This window comes from Rhipicephalus microplus, chromosome 3 (assembly GCF_043290135.1).
Source record: "Rhipicephalus microplus isolate Deutch F79 chromosome 3, USDA_Rmic, whole genome shotgun sequence".
In the NCBI taxonomy this organism is placed as follows: domain Eukaryota; kingdom Metazoa; phylum Arthropoda; class Arachnida; order Ixodida; family Ixodidae; genus Rhipicephalus; species Rhipicephalus microplus.
The window spans coordinates 210029402-210049878 of NC_134702.1; the positions used below are offsets into that span (position 1 = coordinate 210029402).

General features: G+C 47.7%; 25 non-coding genes across 25 annotated transcripts; all 25 read left to right on the forward strand.

Moving 5' to 3' along the window:
- The first annotated feature begins 38 nt into the window (after positions 1-38).
- Positions 39-111, forward strand: TRNAM-CAU (transfer RNA methionine (anticodon CAU)). The gene has a single exon. It is a non-coding gene; the product is annotated as a tRNA-Met (tRNA).
- A 164-nt stretch (positions 112-275) lies between these two features.
- Positions 276-348, forward strand: TRNAM-CAU (transfer RNA methionine (anticodon CAU)). The gene has a single exon. It is a non-coding gene; the product is annotated as a tRNA-Met (tRNA).
- A 163-nt stretch (positions 349-511) lies between these two features.
- TRNAM-CAU (transfer RNA methionine (anticodon CAU)) lies at positions 512-584 on the forward strand. Its single transcript has one exon. It is a non-coding gene; the product is annotated as a tRNA-Met (tRNA).
- A 401-nt stretch (positions 585-985) lies between these two features.
- On the forward strand, positions 986-1058 carry TRNAM-CAU (transfer RNA methionine (anticodon CAU)). The gene has a single exon. It is a non-coding gene; the product is annotated as a tRNA-Met (tRNA).
- Positions 1059-1456: 398 nt separating this feature from the next.
- TRNAM-CAU (transfer RNA methionine (anticodon CAU)) lies at positions 1457-1529 on the forward strand. The gene has a single exon. It is a non-coding gene; the product is annotated as a tRNA-Met (tRNA).
- Positions 1530-6774: 5245 nt separating this feature from the next.
- Positions 6775-6847, forward strand: TRNAM-CAU (transfer RNA methionine (anticodon CAU)). The gene has a single exon. It is a non-coding gene; the product is annotated as a tRNA-Met (tRNA).
- Positions 6848-8194: 1347 nt separating this feature from the next.
- On the forward strand, positions 8195-8267 carry TRNAM-CAU (transfer RNA methionine (anticodon CAU)). The gene has a single exon. It is a non-coding gene; the product is annotated as a tRNA-Met (tRNA).
- Positions 8268-8904: 637 nt separating this feature from the next.
- TRNAM-CAU (transfer RNA methionine (anticodon CAU)) lies at positions 8905-8977 on the forward strand. The gene has a single exon. It is a non-coding gene; the product is annotated as a tRNA-Met (tRNA).
- Positions 8978-9141: 164 nt separating this feature from the next.
- On the forward strand, positions 9142-9214 carry TRNAM-CAU (transfer RNA methionine (anticodon CAU)). Its single transcript has one exon. It is a non-coding gene; the product is annotated as a tRNA-Met (tRNA).
- A 1107-nt stretch (positions 9215-10321) lies between these two features.
- TRNAM-CAU (transfer RNA methionine (anticodon CAU)) lies at positions 10322-10394 on the forward strand. The gene has a single exon. It is a non-coding gene; the product is annotated as a tRNA-Met (tRNA).
- Positions 10395-10795: 401 nt separating this feature from the next.
- On the forward strand, positions 10796-10868 carry TRNAM-CAU (transfer RNA methionine (anticodon CAU)). The gene has a single exon. It is a non-coding gene; the product is annotated as a tRNA-Met (tRNA).
- A 400-nt stretch (positions 10869-11268) lies between these two features.
- Positions 11269-11341, forward strand: TRNAM-CAU (transfer RNA methionine (anticodon CAU)). The gene has a single exon. It is a non-coding gene; the product is annotated as a tRNA-Met (tRNA).
- Positions 11342-11978: 637 nt separating this feature from the next.
- On the forward strand, positions 11979-12051 carry TRNAM-CAU (transfer RNA methionine (anticodon CAU)). Its single transcript has one exon. It is a non-coding gene; the product is annotated as a tRNA-Met (tRNA).
- An 873-nt stretch (positions 12052-12924) lies between these two features.
- On the forward strand, positions 12925-12997 carry TRNAM-CAU (transfer RNA methionine (anticodon CAU)). Its single transcript has one exon. It is a non-coding gene; the product is annotated as a tRNA-Met (tRNA).
- A 164-nt stretch (positions 12998-13161) lies between these two features.
- On the forward strand, positions 13162-13234 carry TRNAM-CAU (transfer RNA methionine (anticodon CAU)). Its single transcript has one exon. It is a non-coding gene; the product is annotated as a tRNA-Met (tRNA).
- A 164-nt stretch (positions 13235-13398) lies between these two features.
- Positions 13399-13471, forward strand: TRNAM-CAU (transfer RNA methionine (anticodon CAU)). Its single transcript has one exon. It is a non-coding gene; the product is annotated as a tRNA-Met (tRNA).
- Positions 13472-14815: 1344 nt separating this feature from the next.
- TRNAM-CAU (transfer RNA methionine (anticodon CAU)) lies at positions 14816-14888 on the forward strand. The gene has a single exon. It is a non-coding gene; the product is annotated as a tRNA-Met (tRNA).
- A 401-nt stretch (positions 14889-15289) lies between these two features.
- TRNAM-CAU (transfer RNA methionine (anticodon CAU)) lies at positions 15290-15362 on the forward strand. The gene has a single exon. It is a non-coding gene; the product is annotated as a tRNA-Met (tRNA).
- A 400-nt stretch (positions 15363-15762) lies between these two features.
- On the forward strand, positions 15763-15835 carry TRNAM-CAU (transfer RNA methionine (anticodon CAU)). The gene has a single exon. It is a non-coding gene; the product is annotated as a tRNA-Met (tRNA).
- Positions 15836-16472: 637 nt separating this feature from the next.
- On the forward strand, positions 16473-16545 carry TRNAM-CAU (transfer RNA methionine (anticodon CAU)). The gene has a single exon. It is a non-coding gene; the product is annotated as a tRNA-Met (tRNA).
- A 164-nt stretch (positions 16546-16709) lies between these two features.
- TRNAM-CAU (transfer RNA methionine (anticodon CAU)) lies at positions 16710-16782 on the forward strand. Its single transcript has one exon. It is a non-coding gene; the product is annotated as a tRNA-Met (tRNA).
- Positions 16783-17889: 1107 nt separating this feature from the next.
- TRNAM-CAU (transfer RNA methionine (anticodon CAU)) lies at positions 17890-17962 on the forward strand. The gene has a single exon. It is a non-coding gene; the product is annotated as a tRNA-Met (tRNA).
- Positions 17963-18599: 637 nt separating this feature from the next.
- TRNAM-CAU (transfer RNA methionine (anticodon CAU)) lies at positions 18600-18672 on the forward strand. Its single transcript has one exon. It is a non-coding gene; the product is annotated as a tRNA-Met (tRNA).
- A 637-nt stretch (positions 18673-19309) lies between these two features.
- On the forward strand, positions 19310-19382 carry TRNAM-CAU (transfer RNA methionine (anticodon CAU)). Its single transcript has one exon. It is a non-coding gene; the product is annotated as a tRNA-Met (tRNA).
- A 164-nt stretch (positions 19383-19546) lies between these two features.
- Positions 19547-19619, forward strand: TRNAM-CAU (transfer RNA methionine (anticodon CAU)). The gene has a single exon. It is a non-coding gene; the product is annotated as a tRNA-Met (tRNA).
- Positions 19620-20477: the final 858 nt, after the last annotated feature.

Genomic DNA, 20477 nt, shown 5'->3' on the forward strand with positions numbered 1-20477 from the left:
CTATTGATACCGGTTGTGTTTCCCAGTGACACCTGTCCGCCTCGGTAGTGCAGTAGGCAGCGCGTCAGTCTCATAATCTGAAGGTCGTGAGTTCAATCCTCACCCGGGGCAAAGGCGGTGCAGATGTCTTATTTGCTTATGAGAGTTTAATTAGGTCGTGAGGGGTGCACTGTCTGGAGCAGTAATGAATGACTGTTGCTGAGTTTTCTTACTTTTTCGACTTTTAACTTGAGGGAACTATTGATACCGGTTGTGTTTCCCAGTGACACCTGTCCGCCTCGGTAGCGCAGTAGGCAGCGCGTCAGTCTCATAATCTGAAGGTCGTGAGTTCAATTCTCACCCGGGCCAAAGGCGGTGCAGGTTTTTGTTTGCTTATGAGAGTTTATTTAGGTCGTGGGAAGCGCGCTTTCAGGAGCAGTAATGAATGACAGTTGCTCGGTTTTCTTATTTTTTCAACCTTTAATTTGTGGGAACTAGTGATACCGGTTGCGTTTCCCAGTGACCCCAGTCTGCCTCGGTAGCGCAGTAGGCAGCGCGTCAGTCTCATATTCTGAAGGTCGTGAGTTCAATCCTCACCCGGGGCAAAGGCGTTGCAGTTTTTCTGTTTGTTTATGAGAGTTTAATTAGGTCGTGAAGGGTGCGCTGTCTGGAGCAAAAAATGAATGACTGTTGCCGAGTTTTCCTACTTTTTCGACCTTTAACTTGAGGGAACTATTGATACCGGTTGTGTTTCCCAGTGACACCTGTCCTCCTCGGTAGCGCAGTAGGCAGCGCGTCAGTCTCATAATCTGAAGGTCGTGAGTTCAATTCTCACCCGGGCCAAAGGCGGTGCAGTTTTTTGTTTGCTTATGAGAGTTTAATTAGGTCGTGAGGAGTGTGCTGTCAGGAGCAGTAATGAATGACAGTTGCTCGGTTTTCCTAATTTTTCAATTTTTAACTTGTGGGAACTATTGATACCGGTTGTGTTTCCCAGAGACACCTGTCCGCCTCGGTAGCGCAGTAGGCAGCGCGTCAGGCTCATAATCTGAAGGTCGTGAGATCAATCCTCACCCGGGGCAAAGGCGGTGAGGTTTTTTCTTTGCTTATGAGAGTTTAATTAGGTCGTGAGGGGTGCGCTGTCTGGAGCAGTAATGAATGTATGTTGCTGAATTTTCCTACTTTTTCGACATTTAACTTGCGGGAACTATTGATACCGGTTGTGTTTCCCAGTGACACCTGTCCGCCTCGGAAGCGCAGTAGGCAGCGCGTCAGTCTCTTAATCGAAAGGTCGTGAGTTCAATCCACACCCGGGGCAAAGGCGCTGAAGTTTTTTGTTTGCTTATGAGAGTTTATTTGGTTGTGAGGGGTGCGCTGTCTGGAGCAGTAATGAATCACTGTTGCTGAGTTTTCTTACTTTTTCAATTTTTATCTTGTGGGAACTATTGATACCGGTTGTGTTTCCCAGTGACCCCTGTCCGCCTCGGTAGCGCAGTAGGCAGCGCGTCAGTCTCATATTCTGAAGGTCGTGAGTTCAATCCTCACCCGGGGCAAAGGCGCTGAAGTTTTTTGTTTGCTTATGAGAGTTTATTAGGTCGTGAGGGGTGCGCTGTCTGGAGCAGTAATGAATGACTGTTGCTGAGTTTTCTTACTTTTTCGACTTTTAACTTGAGGGAACTATTGATACCGGTTGTGTTTCCAAGTGACACCTGTCCGCCTCGGTAGCGCAATAGGCAGCGCGTCAGTCTCGTAATCTGAAGGTCGTGAGTTCAATTCTCACCCGGGCCAAAGGCGGTGCAGGTCTTTGTTTGCTTATGAGAGTTTATTTAGGTCGTGGGAAGCGCGCTTTCAGGAGCAGTAATGAATGACAGTTGCTCGGTTTTCTTATTTTTTCAACCTTTAATTTGTGGGAACTAGTGATACCGGTTGCGTTTCCCAGTGACCCCAGTCTGCCTCGGTAGCGCAGTGGTCATTCCACTTCCGGCCGCGACAGCGTACGGACGTGTTTATCATGTGCTCCCGTGTAGGGGCGGTTTCAGCGGCCCGTGTGGGCCGCGGTATCAGGTGTACCGAAAAGCCAGGCGAAGATTTCCAGGTTGTTCTGCCTCAGCTGCCTTCAGGTGATTCTGTTTTGCACACGGTTTTTTTGCACGGAAATTTGAAAGCCAGGCCATATCGAGTGGAGCATGTCCGAGACAGCCTTGCTCGTCTTTCGCTGCTGCCGGAAGTGGTTGCCCTTGGGGCATACCAAATGAATCACGTATGGGCAGTGACGTTCAAGGATGATGAGGGTAAAAAGAAGATGCTGGCGGCGGAGTCATTTGACCTAAAGGACCATCGCTGTATGGTGGTTGACCCCCGTGATCGAGGTGTGCGGCTGAAGTTGTACTGGCTTCTTCATGGCGTGCCGGACGAGGCTGTGCGAGTCGCCTTAACGCCCTACGGAAAAGTGACCGAGATAAGCAGAGATAAATGGAAGGTGCAGGGTTGCAATGACAAAGGTTCAACCACGCGGTCGGTCACGCTGAGGCTACACGCGGGCGTGTCCGTGGACGACCTGCCACACCAACTACGAGTTGCGGAGGACATGGCGCTCGTCGTAATTCCTGGCAGATCACCGCTCTGCCTCCGATGCCGGGCTATCGGACACATTCGACGGGATTGCCGCGTGCCGCGCTGTGGGGTCTGTCGTCGCTATGGCCACGATGACGCCCACTGTGTGAGGTCGTACGCCAGCATTGCGGGCCCAGGCCAAACAGACGAAGTGTCTGAACACCTGATGGATGCCGTGGATGCCGAAGAAGCGAGCAGGGAAGACGGTTGTACGGAAGGCCCTGCCACGCCCCCTGAACAGTCTACTGGGGCCGCACTGGAATCTACCAATGAAGGCGACAAGCACTCTGGTGCGCCAGGAACGAATTTAGACACGGCAGCAGTAGAGGACGACGCTACAGCAGCGAGCAAGTCATCTTCAGCTGCGCGAGAGGGCGGCCCGGAAGCAACGGACGCCGAGAAGACCAAGGCCGGTGCTATCGCTTTAAAGCGAGCTCGTGAAACACCTGACGGTACCGGAAATGTTGACACGTCGGCCACCAGTGAACCTCCAACAAAGACGGCGACTGGTCGCCGGCCTACCTTTAAACCACGACCAAACCTGTCGCCTGACCGTAGGGGCACTCAAACGTCGGCCCCGCCGTAGCGGAGGAGACGTTCCGAGGCTTTCTACGCTGAGCACACGCAACCACTGTTGCGACGTGAGTATGACACCTGACGAAACAACCTTCAAGAAATGGCGACTAACTTTAAAACTGGTATTTGCATCGCGACGTTGAACTCAAGAGGCCTGTGTTCGCGCAGGAGACAATGCCAGATTAGTCGCATTTTGTTAGAAAACGACATAGACCTCCTGGCTGTACAAGAAACTAAAATGGAAAGTGAAGAACAAACGGAGCAAATGGTTCAAGTTTTTCGCTCTAGGTACAATGTCTGCGTTTGTCATGCTGTTGGGCGGTCAGGAGGCTGTGTCGTTTTCATACGTAGTAGCATCGCGGTTGTTGAAAATGTGTCTACCTGCGATAGCGGTAGGCTGGTTGTGTGCGACTTCAGTTTTTCTGGACTGCCTTGGCGCGTTGTGTGTGTTTATGCACCGAACAGATCGCACGAACGGGAACTTTTTTTCAGAGCGATTGAAGGGTTCTTGAAAACGGAAAGAAATGTTGTGGTTCTAGGGGATTTCAATTGTGTCTGTAGAGCGGAGGATAAGACAACGAGCTTCAATGTGCGCGATAGAAGCGCTGAGCTGTTGAATAAAATAGTGAACGAGACAGGGCTGGAAGATGTCGGTTCTGTAATGACGCGAGAGGGTGAAGTAGGATATACGCACTTTCAAGGTCATTCGCACGCGAGGTTAGACAGAATATATTTGTCGGCAAAGTTGGTGCCACTATGCTCATCTTATCAAACTCAACATCTTAGTTTTAGTGATCACTGTCTGGTCAAGGTCAACATTGGCGAAAAACGTAAGGCTGCGAAGTTTAATTGGTTTCTATGGAAATTTAATGAAAAGCTGCTGCAAGATGAAATATTTGTCACAAAAACCAAAGAATGTCTTTCAAATGCTCTTCGTTTGGAGACCAATAACTTCATAGCTGTGTGGGAGCAAATGAAGTGTGATATAAAGATGATAGCGATTGAAAGAGCCTGTGTATTACGTAATCGGGAAAGGCAACAAGAGAGGCAGTTACAAAGCGAACTAGACTACATGTTAAGCGTAGAAAATGAAGTGCCGGGAAAATTTAAGAAAGAAATAAAGGAGGCGAAAGCAAAGCTCGAATTCATCGACGACGAAAAGTACCGCGGAGCAATGATAAGGGCTCGCACTGAACGGCTGTGGATGGGTGAAACGCCCACTAAGCGAGTGCTCAGTGAAGAAAAGAAACATGCAGCAAACAAAGAGATAAATGAAATTCGATACCGCAATTACATTACCCGGGACCGCGAACAGATAAAGCACGCCTTTGTCGAGTTTTATACGCAATTCCTTAGCCATACAATCAATGACCCCGAACGATTCAAAGAGGACTTTCTGACCCTTATGCCGAGATTGGAAGACTCTGAGCGGGAGCTACTGGAAGTAGAAATCACTGTGGCAGAAATTGAATCAGCTATAGATAACCTGGGTAACGGCAAGTCACCAGGGCCGGATGGGCTTGGTGCTGCCATATACAAATTTTTTAAGACAGAAATGGCACTGGCATTACACCGAGTGATCAGAGAATGCTACGACAAGCAGCAAACACCTCATTCATTTAGGACAGCACACGTAGTATTAATCCCCAAAACTGATGACCCCGCAAAGCTACTTTCAGTGGAATCCTACCGACCTATCAGTTTGAGCAACACTGACTATAAAATATACACGAAGGTCCTAGCAAGACGGCTCCAAAGTGTTGTCACATCCCTTGTCGGCCCGCATCAGACATGTGGGATTAAGGGCAGAACCATATTCACAAATATACACGTAACCAGAAGTATTCTAGAATGCTGTGATGCAAATAATGACCGCGTGGCCATGATTCAGCTAGACCTGCACAAAGCGTTCGATAAAGTTGTACATGAAATTTTGTTTTTATTGCTGGAACATGTGAATGTAGGAACTGTCATTACAGAAGGTGTTAGAATGGTGTATCATGACTGTAGGGCTAATTTAGTAATCAACAAAGAAGTAAGTGCTTCAATTCCTGTGCGCTCGAGCGTGAAGCAAGGTTGTGCTTTGTCGCCACTCCTTTTCGCGCTTTACTTAGAGCCCTTCTGTTTACGAATACTTGCAACACCAAGTATAAGAGGGTATACGTTTCTGACCAGTGGAATTAGAATTTTAGCCTATGCTGATGACGTCGCAGTGTTTTGCAGTGACAAAGAAAGTGTGCAAGAAGTTGTACGAATAGCTAGGGAATTCTGTGCAGCAACGGGCAGCGCAATTAGTTGGCCAAAATGTCTAGGCTTTTGGCATGGCCAGTGGCAAAGCACACCCGAAGTTTACTGTAACATGAATTGGAAAATCATGCCCGGAAAGTACCTCGGTGTGCCTTTGGATCATTACCGCAATGCTACGGAGTATTGGTCTGAGGAACGTCAACGCATTAAAAATTGTACTGATAAGTGGGGAGGTCGCAATTTATCAATGTTTGCAAAAGCGTCCGTGTGCAATGTATTTCTGATTGCAAAAGTGTTTTATGTATTACAAGTGTTAACCATGACCCGCACTTCTGTCCAGAAAATGCACCGAGTATTCGCGACCTTTATATGGGGGTCGCAGTGGGAGCGCACGAGCCGGTGCAACTTATTTCATAGGGTAAAATATGGTGGTCTGGGGCTTTTGCATTTGTTTTTTAAGCAGTTGGTGAGCAGATTCATGTTCGCTCGAGATCAAACTGACAATTTCTTGAGAACTGTGATCCAAGCAAGACTGCAGACCCCCTTACCTGATTTCGTCGTGTCATCTTTTTCTTTCGAAGCTGTACCACTCAGTCCTTATTTGCGAGAAGTAGTTACAGCTACACGCCTGCTCAAGGAAAGATTTTCGTACGAATACTTGTCCGACGTGACTAAAAAGAAACTGTATCGTGACCTTCTTGATGTCTTCCTGCCAGTGCCCGTCTACCGAGCTTCGTGCAGGCTAGGTTCTGAGCGTGACGTGTTTAAACGTGTTAAGAGAATGCCGGTCAGACCCTCTGTCAAAACATTCTTCTTTCAAGTGCATACCGGCACTCTCACTGTACTGCCATGGCTAAAAAGTAAAGGGCTTTTTGTACCGTGGTCCGTCAACTGTCTAATCTGCGGCAAACCAGAAACGATAAATCATATCTTTCTCGACTGCCATGATGCTGTGTTCTTGTGGGACGTACTACAACGGACTATAAAAAAAGAACTACCTATCAACGCCTTTGGAATCCGTTTTCTTCCGTGTGCAGCTGCAGGGGAAGTGCCGAGTGACATGTTAATGTTGCTTTGCATGCATAGTGTGTGGAGGACAAGAATGGATGTACGACATATGCGTGTAGACGCACGTTCAGCGAGAGACTATTTTGTTGAGAGTATGCTGTATACACGAGACGTGTTTAAAGCGCTGCCTGAACCCCCCGAGTGGTTACCTGTGCTCGACCAATTGGCTTCTGTGAAGCCTTTTTAAACCAAGTGCACTGGCCAAGCTGAAGCTGGTGTTTTATTAAGTGTACATATTTTGTATGTAATCCTTTTGCTTGTGGTTATTAAAAGGCAATAAAGAAAAAAAAAAAAGCCTCGGTAGCACAGTAGGCAGCGCGTCAGTCTCATATTCTGAAGGTCGTGAGTTCAATCCTCACCCGGGGCAAAGGCGCTGAAGTTTTTTGTTTGCTTATGAGAGTTTAATTAGGTCGTGAGGAGTGCGCTGTCTGGAGCAGTAATAAATGACTGTTGCTCGGTTTTCTTACTGTTTCAATTTTTAACTTGTGGGAACTATTGATACCGGTTGTGTTTTCCAGTGACCCCTGTCCGCCTCGGTAGCGCAGTAGGCAGCGCGTCAGTCTCATAATCCGAAGGTCGGGAGTTCAATCCTAAGGCGGGCCAATGTCGATGCAGTTTCTTTGTGCGCTTATGACAGTTTAATTAGGTCGTGAGGGGTGCGCTGTCTGGAACAGTAATGAATGACTGTTGCTGAATTTTCCCATTTTTTCGACCTTTAATTTGTGGAAACGAATGATACCGGTTGCGTTTGCCAGTCACCCCTGTCCGCCTCGGTAGCCCAGTAGGCAGCGCGTCAGTCTCATAATCTGAAGGTCGTGAGTTCAATCCTCACCCGGGCCAACGTCGATGCAGTTTCTTTGTTTGATCATGAGAGTTTAATTAGGTCGTGAGGGTTGCACTGTCTGGAGCTGTAATGAATGACTGTTGCCCAGTTTTCTTATTTTTTCGACCTTTCATTTGTGGAAACGAATGATACTGGTTGCGTTTCCTAGTGACCCCTGTCCGCCTCGGTAGCGCAGTAGGCAGCGCGTCAGTCTCATAATCTGAAGATCATGAGTTCAATCTTCACCCGGGGCAAAGGCGGTGCAGATGTTTTGTTTGCTTATGAGAGTTTAATTAGGTCGTGAGGGGTGCACTGTCTGGAGCAGTAATGAATGACTCTTGCCCAGTTTTCTAATTTTTTTTGACATTTATTTGTGGAAACAAATGATACCGGTTGCGTTTCCCAGTGACCCCTGTCCGCCTCGGGAGCGCAGTAGGAAGCGCGTCAGTCTCATATTCTGAAGGTCGTGAGTTCAATCCTCACCCGGGGGAAAGGTGGTGCAGATATTTGTTTGCTTATAAGAGTTTAATTAGGTCGTGAGGGGTGCGCTGTCCGGAGCAGTAATGAATGACAGTTGCTGAGTTTTCTTACTTTTTCAATTTTTAACTTGTGGGAACTATTGATACTGGTTGTGTTTCCCAATGACACCTGTCCGCCTCGGTAGCGCAGTAGGCTGCGCGTCAGGCTCATAATCTGAAGGTCGTGAGTTCAATCCCCACCCGGGGTAAAGGCGGTGCAGTTTTGTTGTTTGCTTATGAGAGTTTATTTAGGTCGTGAGGGGTGCGCTGTCTGGAGCAGTAATGATTGACTGTTGCTGAGTTTTCTTACTTTTTCGACCTTTAACTTGTGGGAACTATTGATACCGGTTGTGTTTCCCAGTCACACCTGTCCGCCTCGGTAGTGCAGTAGGCAGCGCGTCAGTCTCATAATCTGAAGGTCGTGAGTTCAATCCTCACCCGGGGCAAAGGCGGTGCAGATTTTTTGTTTGGTCATGAGAGTTTAATTAGGTCGGGAGGGGTGCACTGTCTGCAGCAGTAATGAATGACTGTTGCCCAGTTTTCTTATTTTTTCGACCTTTAATTTGTGGAAACGAATGATACCGGTTCCGTTTCGCAGTGACCTCTGTCCGCCTCGGTAGCGCAGTAGGCAGCGCGTCAGTCTCATAATCTGAAGGTCGTGAGTTCAATTCTCACCCAGGTCAAAGGCGGTGCAGTTTTTTGTTTGCTTATGAGAGTTTAATTAGGTCGTGAGGAGTGCGCTGTCAGGAGCAGTAATGAATGACAGTTGCTCGGTTTTCTTATTTTTTCAACCTTTAATTTGTGGGAACTAATGATACCGGTTGCCTTTCCCAGTGACCCCTGTCTGCCTCGGTAGCGCAGTAGGCAGCGCGTCAGTCTCATAATCTGAAGGTCGTGAGTTCAATCCCCACCAGGGGTAAAGGCGGTGCAGTTTTGTTGTTTGCTTATGAGAGTTTAATTAGGTCGTGAGGGGTGCGCTGTCTGGAGCAGTAATGATTGACTGTTGCTGAGTTTTCTCACTTTTTCGACCTTTAACTTGTGGGAACTATTGATACCGGTTGTGTTTCCCAGTCACACCTGTCCGCCTCGGTAGTGCAGTAGGCAGCGCGTCAGTCTCATAATCTGAAGGTCGTGAGTTCAATCCTCACCCGGGGCAAAGGCGGTGCAGATTTTTTGTTTGGTCATGAGAGTTTAATTAGGTCGGAAGGGGTGCACTGTCTGCAGCAGTAATGAATGACTGTTGCCCAGTTTTCTTATTTTTTCGACCTTTAATTTGTGGAAACGAATGATACCGGTTGCGTTTCGCAGTGACCCCTGTCCGCCTCGGTAGCGCAGTAGGCAGCGCGTCAGTCTCATAATCTGAAGGTCGTGAGTTCAATCCTCACCCGGGGCAAAGGCGGTGAGGTTTTTTCTTTGCTTATGAGAGTTTAATTAGGTCGTGAGGGGTGCGCTGTCTGGAGCAGTAATGAATGTATGTTGCTGAATTTTCCTACTTTTTCGACCTTTAACTTGTGGGAACTATTGATACCGGTTTTGTTTCCCAGTGACACCTGTCCGCCTCGGAAGCGCAGTTGGCAGCGCGTCAGTCTCATAATCTGAAGGTCGTGAGTTCAATCCACACCCAGGGTAAAGGCGGTACAGATTTTTTGTTTGCTTATGAGAGTTTAATTAGGTCGTGAGGGGTGCGCTGTCTGGAGCAGTAATAAATGACTGTTGCTCGGTTTTCTTACTGTTTCAATTTTTAACTTGTGGGAACTATTGATACCGGTTGTGTTTCCCAGTGACCCCTGTCCGCCTCGGTAGCGCAGTAGGTAGCGCGTCAGTCTCATATTCTGAAGGTCGTGAATTCAATCCTTACCCGGGGGAAAGGTGGTGCAGATATTTGTTTGCTTATAAGAGTTTAATTAGGTCGTGAGGGGTGCGCTGTCTGGAGCAGTGATGAATGACTGTTGCTGAGTTTTCTTAATTTTTCAATTTTTAACTTGTGGGAACTATTGATACTGGTTGTGTTTCCCAATGACACCTGTCCGCCTCGGTAGCGCAGTAGGCAGCGCGTCAGCCTCATAATCTGAAGGTCGTGAGTTCAGTCCTCACCCGGGCCAAAGGCGGTGCAGTTTTTTTGTTTGCTTATGATAGTTTAATTAGGTCTTGAGGGGTGCGCTGTCTGGAGCAGTAATGAATGACTGTTGCTGAGTTTTCTTACTTTTTCGACCTTTCATTTGTGGAAACGAATGATACTGGTTGCGGTTCCTAGTGAACCCTGTCCGCCTCCGTAGCGCAGTAGGCAGCGCGTCAGTCTCATATTCTGAAGGTCATGAGTTCAATCCTCACCCGGGGCAAAGGCGGTGCAGATGTTTTGTTTGCTTATGAGAGTTTATTAGGTCGTGAGGGGTGCACTGTCTGGAGCAGTAATGAATGACTGTTGCCCAGTTTTCTTATTTTTTCGACCTTTATTTGTGGAAACGAATGATACCGGTTGCGTTTCCCAGTGACTTTGTCTGCCTCGGTAGCGCAGTAGGAAGCGCGTCAGTCTCATAATCTGAAGGTCGTGAGTTCAATCCTCACCCGGGCCAACGTCGATGCAGTTTCTTTGTTTGATCATGAGAGTTTAATTAGGTCGTGAGGGTTGCACTGTCTGGAGCTGTAATGAATGACTGTTGCCCAGTTTTCTTATTTTTTCGACCTTTCATTTGTGGAAACGAATGATACTGGTTGCGTTTCCTAGTGACCCCTGTCCGCCTCGGTAGCGCAGTAGGCAGCGCGTCAGTCTCATAATCTGAAGATCATGAGTTCAATCTTCACCCGGGGCAAAGGCGGTGCAGATGTTTTGTTTGCTTATGAGAGTTTAATTAGGTCGTGAGGGGTGCACTGTCTGGAGCAGTAATGAATGACTGTTGCCCAGTTTTCTAATTTTTTTTGACATTTATTTGTGGAAACGAATGATACCGGTTGCGTTTCCCAGTGACCCCTGTCCGCCTCGGTAGCGCAGTAGGAAGCGCGTCAGTCTCATAATCTGAAGGTCGTGAGTTCAATCCTCACCCGGGGGAAAGGTGGTGCAGATATTTGTTTGCTTATAAGAGTTTAATTAGGTCGTGAGGGGTGCGCTGTCTGGAGCAGTAATGAATGACTGTTGCTGAGTTTTCTTACTTTTTCAATTTTTAACTTGTGGGAACTATTGATACTGGTTGTGTTTCCCAATGACACCTGTCCGCCTCGGTAGCGCAGTAGGCTGCGCGTCAGGCTCATAATCTGAAGGTCGTGAGTTCAATCCCCACCCGGGGTAAAGGCGGTGCAGTTTTGTTGTTTGCTTATGAGAGTTTATTTAGGTCGTGAGGGGTGCGCTGTCTGGAGCAGTAATGATTGACTGTTGCTGAGTTTTCTTACTTTTTCGACCTTTAACTTGTGGGAACTATTGATACCGGTTGTGTTTCCCAGTCACACCTGTCCGCCTCGGTAGTGCAGTAGGCAGCGCGTCAGTCTCATAATCTGAAGGTCGTGAGTTCAATCCTCACCCGGGGCAAAGGCGGTGCAGATTTTTTGTTTGGTCATGAGAGTTTAATTAGGTCGGGAGGGGTGCACTGTCTGCAGCAGTAATGAATGACTGTTACCCAGTTTTCTTATTTTTTCGACCTTTAATTTGTGGAAACGAATGATACCGGTTCCGTTTCGCAGTGACCTCTGTCCGCCTCGGTAGCGCAGTAGGCAGCGCGTCAGTCTCATAATCTGAAGGTCGTGAGTTCAATTCTCACCCAGGTCAAAGGCGGTGCAGTTTTTTGTTTGCTTATGAGAGTTTAATTAGGTCGTGAGGAGTGCGCTGTCAGGAGCAGTAATGAATGACAGTTGCTCGGTTTTCTTATTTTTTCAACCTTTAATTTGTGGGAACTAATGATACCGGTTGCCTTTCCCAGTGACCCCTGTCTGCCTCGGTAGCGCAGTAGGCAGCGCGTCAGTCTCATAATCTGAAGGTCGTGAGTTCAATCCCCACCAGGGGTAAAGGCGGTGCAGTTTTGTTGTTTGCTTATGAGAGTTTAATTAGGTCGTGAGGGGTGCGCTGTCTGGAGCAGTAATGATTGACTGTTGCTGAGTTTTCTCACTTTTTCGACCTTTAACTTGTGGGAACTATTGATACCGGTTGTGTTTCCCAGTCACACCTGTCCGCCTCGGTAGTGCAGTAGGCAGCGCGTCAGTCTCATAATCTGAAGGTCGTGAGTTCAATCCTCACCCGGGGCAAAGGCGGTGCAGATTTTTTGTTTGGTCATGAGAGTTTAATTAGGTCGGAAGGGGTGCACTGTCTGCAGCAGTAATGAATGACTGTTGCCCAGTTTTCTTATTTTTTCGACCTTTAATTTGTGGAAACGAATGATACCGGTTGCGTTTCGCAGTGACCCCTGTCCGCCTCGGTAGCGCAGTAGGCAGCGCGTCAGTCTCATAATCTGAAGGTCGTGAGTTCAATCCTTACCCGGGGGAAAGGTGGTGCAGATATTTGTTTGCTTATAAGAGTTTAATTAGGTCGTGAGGGGTGCGCTGTCTGGAGCAGTGATGAATGACTGTTGCTGAGTTTTCCTACTTTTTCGACCTTTAACTTGTGGGAACTATTGATACCGGTTTTGTTTCCCAGTGACACCTGTCCGCCTCGGAAGCGCAGTTGGCAGCGCGTCAGTCTCATAATCTGAAGGTCGTGAGTTCAATCCACACCCAGGGTAAAGGCGGTACAGATTTTTTGTTTGCTTATGAGAGTTTAATTAGGTCGTGAGGGGTGCGCTGTCTGGAGCAGTAATAAATGACTGTTGCTCGGTTTTCTTACTGTTTCAATTTTTAACTTGTGGGAACTATTGATACCGGTTGTGTTTCCCAGTGACCCCTGTCCGCCTCGGTAGCGCAGTAGGCAGCGCGTCAGTCTCATAATCTGAAGGTCGTGAGTTCAATCCTTACCCGGGGGAAAGGTGGTGCAGATATTTGTTTGCTTATGAGAGTTTAATTAGGTCGTGAGGGGTGCGCTGTCTGGAGCAGTAATGAATGTATGTTGCTGAATTTTCCTACTTTTTCGACCTTTAACTTGTGGGAACTATTGATACCGGTTGTGTTTCCCAGTCACACCTGTCCGCCTCGGTAGTGCAGGAGGCAGCGCGTCAGTCTCATAATCTGAAGGTCGTGAGTTCAATCCTCACCCGGGGCAAAGGCGGTGCAGATTTTTTGTTTGGTCATGAGAGTTTAATTAGGTCGGAAGGGGTGCACTGTCTGCAGCAGTAATGAATGACTGTTGCCCAGTTTTCTTATTTTTTCGACCTTTAATTTGTGGAAACGAATGATACCGGTTGCGTTTCGCAGTGACCCCTGTCCGCCTCGGTAGCGCAGTAGGCAGCGCGTCAGTCTCATAATCTGAAGGTCGTGAGTTCAATCCCCACCCGGGGTAAAGGCGGTGCAGTTTTGTTGTTTGCTTATGAGAGTTTATTTAGGTCGTGAGGGGTGCGCTGTCTGGAGCAGTAATGATTGACTGTTGCTGAGTTTTCTTACTTTTTCGACCTTTAACTTGTGGGAACTATTGATACCGGTTGTGTTTCCCAGTCACACCTGTCCGCCTCGGTAGTGCAGTAGGCAGCGCGTCAGTCTCATAATCTGAAGGTCGTGAGTTCAATCCTCACCCGGGGCAAAGGCGGTGCAGATTTTTTGTTTGGTCATGAGAGTTTAATTAGGTCGGAAGGGGTGCACTGTCTGCAGCAGTAATGAATGACTGTTGCCCAGTTTTCTTATTTTTTCGACCTTTAATTTGTGGAAACGAATGATACCGGTTGCGTTTCGCAGTGACCCCTGTCCGCCTCGGTAGCGCAGTAGGCAGCGCGTCAGTCTCATAATCTGAAGGTCGTGAGTTCAATCCTTACCCGGGGGAAAGGTGGTGCAGATATTTGTTTGCTTATGAGAGTTTAATTAGGTCGTGAGGGGTGCGCTGTCTGGAGCAGTAATGAATGTATGTTGCTGAATTTTCCTACTTTTTCGACCTTTAACTTGTGGGAACTATTGATACCGGTTTTGTTTCCCAGTGACACCTGTCCGCCTCGGAAGCGCAGTTGGCAGCGCGTCAGTCTCATAATCTGAAGGTCGTGAGTTCAATCCACACCCAGGGTAAAGGCGGTACAGATTTTTTGTTTGCTTATGAGAGTTTAATTAGGTCGTGAGGGGTGCGCTGTCTGGAGCAGTAATAAATGACTGTTGCTCGGTTTTCTTACTGTTTCAATTTTTAACTTGTGGGAACTATTGATACCGGTTGTGTTTCCCAGTGACCCCTGTCCGCCTCGGTAGCGCAGTAGGCAGCGCGTCAGTCTCATATTCTGAAGGTCGTGAGTTCAATCCTTACCCGGGGGAAAGGTGGTGCAGATATTTGTTTGCTTATAAGAGTTTAATTAGGTCGTGAGGGGTGCGCTGTCTGGAGCAGTGATGAATGACTGTTGCTGAGTTTTCTTAATTTTTCAATTTTTAACTTGTGGGAACTATTGATACTGGTTGTGTTTCCCAATGACACCTGTCCGCCTCGGTAGCGCAGTAGGCAGCGCGTCAGCCTCATAATCTGAAGGTCGTGAGTTCAGTCCTCACCCGGGCCAAAGGCGGTGCAGTTTTTTTGTTTGCTTATGATAGTTTAATTAGGTCTTGAGGGGTGCGCTGTCTGGAGCAGTAATGAATGACTGTTGCTGAGTTTTCTTACTTTTTCGACCTTTCATTTGTGGAAACGAATGATACTGGTTGCGGTTCCTAGTGAACCCTGTCCGCCTCCGTAGCGCAGTAGGCAGCGCGTCAGTCTCATATTCTGAAGGTCATGAGTTCAATCTTCACCCGGGGCAAAGGCGGTGCAGATGTTTTGTTTGCTTATGAGAGTTTATTAGGTCGTGAGGGGTGCACTGTCTGGAGCAGTAATGAATGACTGTTGCCCAGTTTTCTTATTTTTTCGACCTTTATTTGTGGAAACGAATGATACCGGTTGCGTTTCCCAGTGACTTTGTCTGCCTCGGTAGCGCAGTAGGAAGCGCGTCAGTCTCATAATCTGAAGGTCGTGAGTTCAATCCTCACCCGGGCCAACGTCGATGCAGTTTCTTTGTTTGATCATGAGAGTTTAATTAGGTCGTGAGGGTTGCACTGTCTGGAGCTGTAATGAATGACTGTTGCCCAGTTTTCTTATTTTTTCGACCTTTCATTTGTGGAAACGAATGATACTGGTTGCGTTTCCTAGTGACCCCTGTCCGCCTCGGTAGCGCAGTAGGCAGCGCGTCAGTCTCATAATCTGAAGATCATGAGTTCAATCTTCACCCGGGGCAAAGGCGGTGCAGATGTTTTGTTTGCTTATGAGAGTTTAATTAGGTCGTGAGGGGTGCACTGTCTGGAGCAGTAATGAATGACTGTTGCCCAGTTTTCTAATTTTTTTTGACATTTATTTGTGGAAACGAATGATACCGGTTGCGTTTCCCAGTGACCCCTGTCCGCCTCGGTAGCGCAGTAGGAAGCGCGTCAGTCTCATAATCTGAAGGTCGTGAGTTCAATCCTCACCCGGGGGAAAGGTGGTGCAGATATTTGTTTGCTTATAAGAGTTTAATTAGGTCGTGAGGGGTGCGCTGTCTGGAGCAGTAATGAATGACTGTTGCTGAGTTTTCTTACTTTTTCAATTTTTAACTTGTGGGAACTATTGATACTGGTTGTGTTTCCCAATGACACCTGTCCGCCTCGGTAGTGCAGTAGGCTGCGCGTCAGGCTCATAATCTGAAGGTCGTGAGTTCAATCCCCACCCGGGGTAAAGGCGGTGCAGTTTTGTTGTTTGCTTATGAGAGTTTATTTAGGTCGTGAGGGGTGCGCTGTCTGGAGCAGTAATGATTGACTGTTGCTGAGTTTTCTTACTTTTTCGACCTTTAACTTGTGGGAACTATTGATACCGGTTGTGTTTCCCAGTCACACCTGTCCGCCTCGGTAGTGCAGTAGGCAGCGCGTCAGTCTCATAATCTGAAGGTCGTGAGTTCAATCCTCACCCGGGGCAAAGGCGGTGCAGATTTTTTGTTTGGTCATGAGAGTTTAATTAGGTCGGGAGGGGTGCACTGTCTGCAGCAGTAATGAATGACTGTTGCCCAGTTTTCTTATTTTTTCGACCTTTAATTTGTGGAAACGAATGATACCGGTTCCGTTTCGCAGTGACCTCTGTCCGCCTCGGTAGCGCAGTAGGCAGCGCGTCAGTCTCATAATCTGAAGGTCGTGAGTTCAATTCTCACCCAGGTCAAAGGCGGTGCAGTTTTTTGTTTGCTTATGAGAGTTTAATTAGGTCGTGAGGAGTGCGCTGTCAGGAGCAGTAATGAATGACAGTTGCTCGGTTTTCTTATTTTTTCAACCTTTAATTTGTGGGAACTAATGATACCGGTTGCCTTTCCCAGTGACCCCTGTCTGCCTCGGTAGCGCAGTAGGCAGCGCGTCAGTCTCATAATCTGAAGGTCGTGAGTTCAATCCCCACCAGGGGTAAAGGCGGTGCAGTTTTGTTGTTTGCTTATGAGAGTTTAATTAGGTCGTGAGGGGTGCGCTGTCTGGAGCAGTAATGATTGACTGTTGCTGAGTTTTCTCACTTTTTCGACCTTTAACTTGTGGGAACTATTGATACCGGTTGTGTTTCCCAGTCACACCTGTCCGCCTCGGTAGTGCAGTAGGCAGCGCGTCAGTCTCATAATCTGAAGGTCGTGAGTTCAATCCTCACCCGGGGCAAAGGCGGTGCAGATTTTTTGTTTGGTCATGAGAGTTTAATTAGGTCGGAAGGGGTGCACTGTCTGCAGCAGTAATGAATGACTGTTGCCCAGTTTTCTTATTTTTTCGACCTTTAATTTGTGGAAACGAATGATACCGGTTGCGTTTCGCAGTGACCCCTGTCCGCCTCGGTAGCGCAGTAGGCAGCGCGTCAGTCTCATAATCTGAAGGTCGTGAGTTCAATCCTCACCCGGGGCAAAGGCGGTGAGGTTTTTTCTTTGCTTATGAGAGTTTAATTAGGTCGTGAGGGGTGCGCTGTCTGGAGCAGTAATGAATGTATGTTGCTGAATTTTCCTACTTTTTCGACCTTTAACTTGTGGGAACTATTGATACCGGTTTTGTTTCCCAGTGACACCTGTCCGCCTCGGAAGCGCAGTTGGCAGCGCGTCAGTCTCATAATCTGAAGGTCGTGAGTTCAATCCACACCCAGGGTAAAGGCGGTACAGATTTTTTGTTTGCTTATGAGAGTTTAATTAGGTCGTGAGGGGTGCGCTGTCTGGAGCAGTAATAAATGACTGTTGCTCGGTTTTCTTACTGTTTCAATTTTTAACTTGTGGGAACTATTGATACCGGTTGTGTTTCCCAGTGACCCCTGTCCGCCTCGGTAGCGCAGTAGGCAGCGCGTCAGTCTCATATTCTGAAGGTCGTGAGTTCAATCCTTACCCGGGGGAAAGGTGGTGCAGATATTTGTTTGCTTATAAGAGTTTAATTAGGTCGTGAGGGGTGCGCTGTCTGGAGCAGTGATGAATGACTGTTGCTGAGTTTTCTTAATTTTTCAATTTTTAACTTGTGGGAACTATTGATACTGGTTGTGTTTCCCAATGACACCTGTCCGCCTCGGTAGCGCAGTAGGCAGCGCGTCAGCCTCATAATCTGAAGGTCGTGAGTTCAGTCCTCACCCGGGCCAAAGGCGGTGCAGTTTTTTTGTTTGCTTATGATAGTTTAATTAGGTCTTGAGGGGTGCGCTGTCTGGAGCAGTAATGAATGACTGTTGCTGAGTTTTCTTACTTTTTCGACCTTTCATTTGTGGAAACGAATGATACTGGTTGCGGTTCCTAGTGAACCCTGTCCGCCTCCGTAGCGCAGTAGGCAGCGCGTCAGTCTCATATTCTGAAGGTCATGAGTTCAATCCTCACCCGGGGCAAAGGCGGTGCAGATGTTTTGTTTGCTTATGAGAGTTTATTAGGTCGTGAGGGGTGCACTGTCTGGAGCAGTAATGAATGACTGTTGCCCAGTTTTCTTATTTTTTCGACCTTTATTTGTGGAAACGAATGATACCGGTTGCGTTTCCCAGTGACTTTGTCTGCCTCGGTAGCGCAGTAGGAAGCGCGTCAGTCTCATAATCTGAAGGTCGTGAGTTCAATCCTCACCCGGGCCAACGTCGATGCAGTTTCTTTGTTTGATCATGAGAGTTTAATTAGGTCGTGAGGGTTGCACTGTCTGGAGCTGTAATGAATGACTGTTGCCCAGTTTTCTTATTTTTTCGACCTTTCATTTGTGGAAACGAATGATACTGGTTGCGTTTCCTAGTGACCCCTGTCCGCCTCGGTAGCGCAGTAGGCAGCGCGTCAGTCTCATAATCTGAAGATCATGAGTTCAATCTTCACCCGGGGGAAAGGTGGTGCAGATATTTGTTTGCTTATAAGAGTTTAATTAGGTCGTGAGGGGTGCGCTGTCTGGAGCAGTAATGAATGACTGTTGCTGAGTTTTCTTACTTTTTCAATTTTTAACTTGTGGGAACTATTGATACTGGTTGTGTTTCCCAATGACACCTGTCCGCCTCGGTAGCCCAGTAGGCTGCGCGTCAGGCTCATAATCTGAAGGTCGTGAGTTCAATCCCCACCCGGGGTAAAGGCGGTGCAGTTTTGTTGTTTGCTTATGAGAGTTTATTTAGGTCGTGAGGGGTGCGCTGTCTGGAGCAGTAATGATTGACTGTTGCTGAGTTTTCTTACTTTTTCGACCTTTAACTTGTGGGAACTATTGATACCGGTTGTGTTTCCCAGTCACACCTGTCCGCCTCGGTAGTGCAGTAGGCAGCGCGTCAGTCTCATAATCTGAAGGTCGTGAGTTCAATCCTCACCCGGGGCAAAGGCGGTGCAGATTTTTTGTTTGGTCATGAGAGTTTAATTAGGTCGGGAGGGGTGCACTGTCTGCAGCAGTAATGAATGACTGTTGCCCAGTTTTCTTATTTTTTCGACCTTTAATTTGTGGAAACGAATGATACCGGTTCCGTTTCGCAGTGACCTCTGTCCGCCTCGGTAGCGCAGTAGGCAGCGCGTCAGTCTCATAATCTGAAGGTCGTGAGTTCAATTCTCACCCAGGTCAAAGGCGGTGCAGTTTTTTGTTTGCTTATGAGAGTTTAATTAGGTCGTGAGGAGTGCGCTGTCAGGAGCAGTAATGAATGACAGTTGCTCGGTTTTCTTATTTTTTCAACCTTTAATTTGTGGGAACTAATGATACCGGTTGCCTTTCCCAGTGACCCCTGTCTGCCTCGGTAGCGCAGTAGGCAGCGCGTCAGTCTCATAATCTGAAGGTCGTGAGTTCAATCCCCACCAGGGGTAAAGGCGGTGCAGTTTTGTTGTTTGCTTATGAGAGTGTAATTAGGTCGTGAGGGGTGCGCTGTCTGGAGCAGTAATGATTGACTGTTGCTGAGTTTTCTCACTTTTTCGACCTTTAACTTGTGGGAACTATTGATACCGGTTGTGTTTCCCAGTCACACCTGTCCGCCTCGGTAGTGCAGTAGGCAGCGCGTCAGTCTCATAATCTGAAGGTCGTGAGTTCAATCCTCACCCGGGGCAAAGGCGGTGCAGATTTTTTGTTTGGTCATGAGAGTTTAATTAGGTCGGAAGGGGTGCACTGTCTGCAGCAGTAATGAATGACTGTTGCCCAGTTTTCTTATTTTTTCGACCTTTAATTTGTGGAAACGAATGATACCGGTTGCGTTTCGCAGTGACCCCTGTCCGCCTCGGTAGCGCAGTAGGCAGCGCGTCAGTCTCATAATCTGAAGGTCGTGAGTTCAATCCTCACCCGGGGCAAAGGCGGTGAGGTTTTTTCTTTGCTTATGAGAGTTTAATTAGGTCGTGAGGGGTGCGCTGTCTGGAGCAGTAATGAATGTATGTTGCTGAATTTTCCTACTTTTTCGACCTTTAACTTGTGGGAACTATTGATACCGGTTGTGTTTCCCAGTGACACCTGTCCGCCTCGGAAGCGCAGTTGGCAGCGCGTCAGTCTCATAATCTGAAGGTCGTGAGTTCAATCCACACCCAGGGTAAAGGCGGTACAGATTTTTTGTTTGCTTATGAGAGTTTAATTAGGTCGTGAGGGGTGCGCTGTCTGGAGCAGTAATAAATGACTGTTGCTCGGTTTTCTTACTGTTTCAATTTTTAACTTGTGGGAACTATTGATACCGGTTGTGTTTCCCAGTGACCCCTGTCCGCCTCGGTAGCGCAGTAGGCAGCGCGTCAGTCTCATATTCTGAAGGTCGTGAGTTCAATCCTTACCCGGGGGAAAGGTGGTGCAGATATTTGTTTGCTTATAAGAGTTTAATTAGGTCGTGAGGGGTGCGCTGTCTGGAGCAGTGATGAATGACTGTTGCTGAGTTTTCTTAATTTTTCAATTTTTAACTTGTGGGAACTATTGATACTGGTTGTGTTTCCCAATGACACCTGTCCGCCTCGGTAGCGCAGTAGGCAGCGCGTCAGCCTCATAATCTGAAGGTCGTGAGTTCAATCCTCACCCGGGCCAAAGGCGGTGCAGTTTTTTTGTTTGCTTATGATAGTTTAATTAGGTCTTGAGGGGTGCGCTGTCTGGAGCAGTAATGAATGACTGTTGCTGAGTTTTCTTACTTTTTCGACCTTTCATTTGTGGAAACGAATGATACTGGTTGCGGTTCC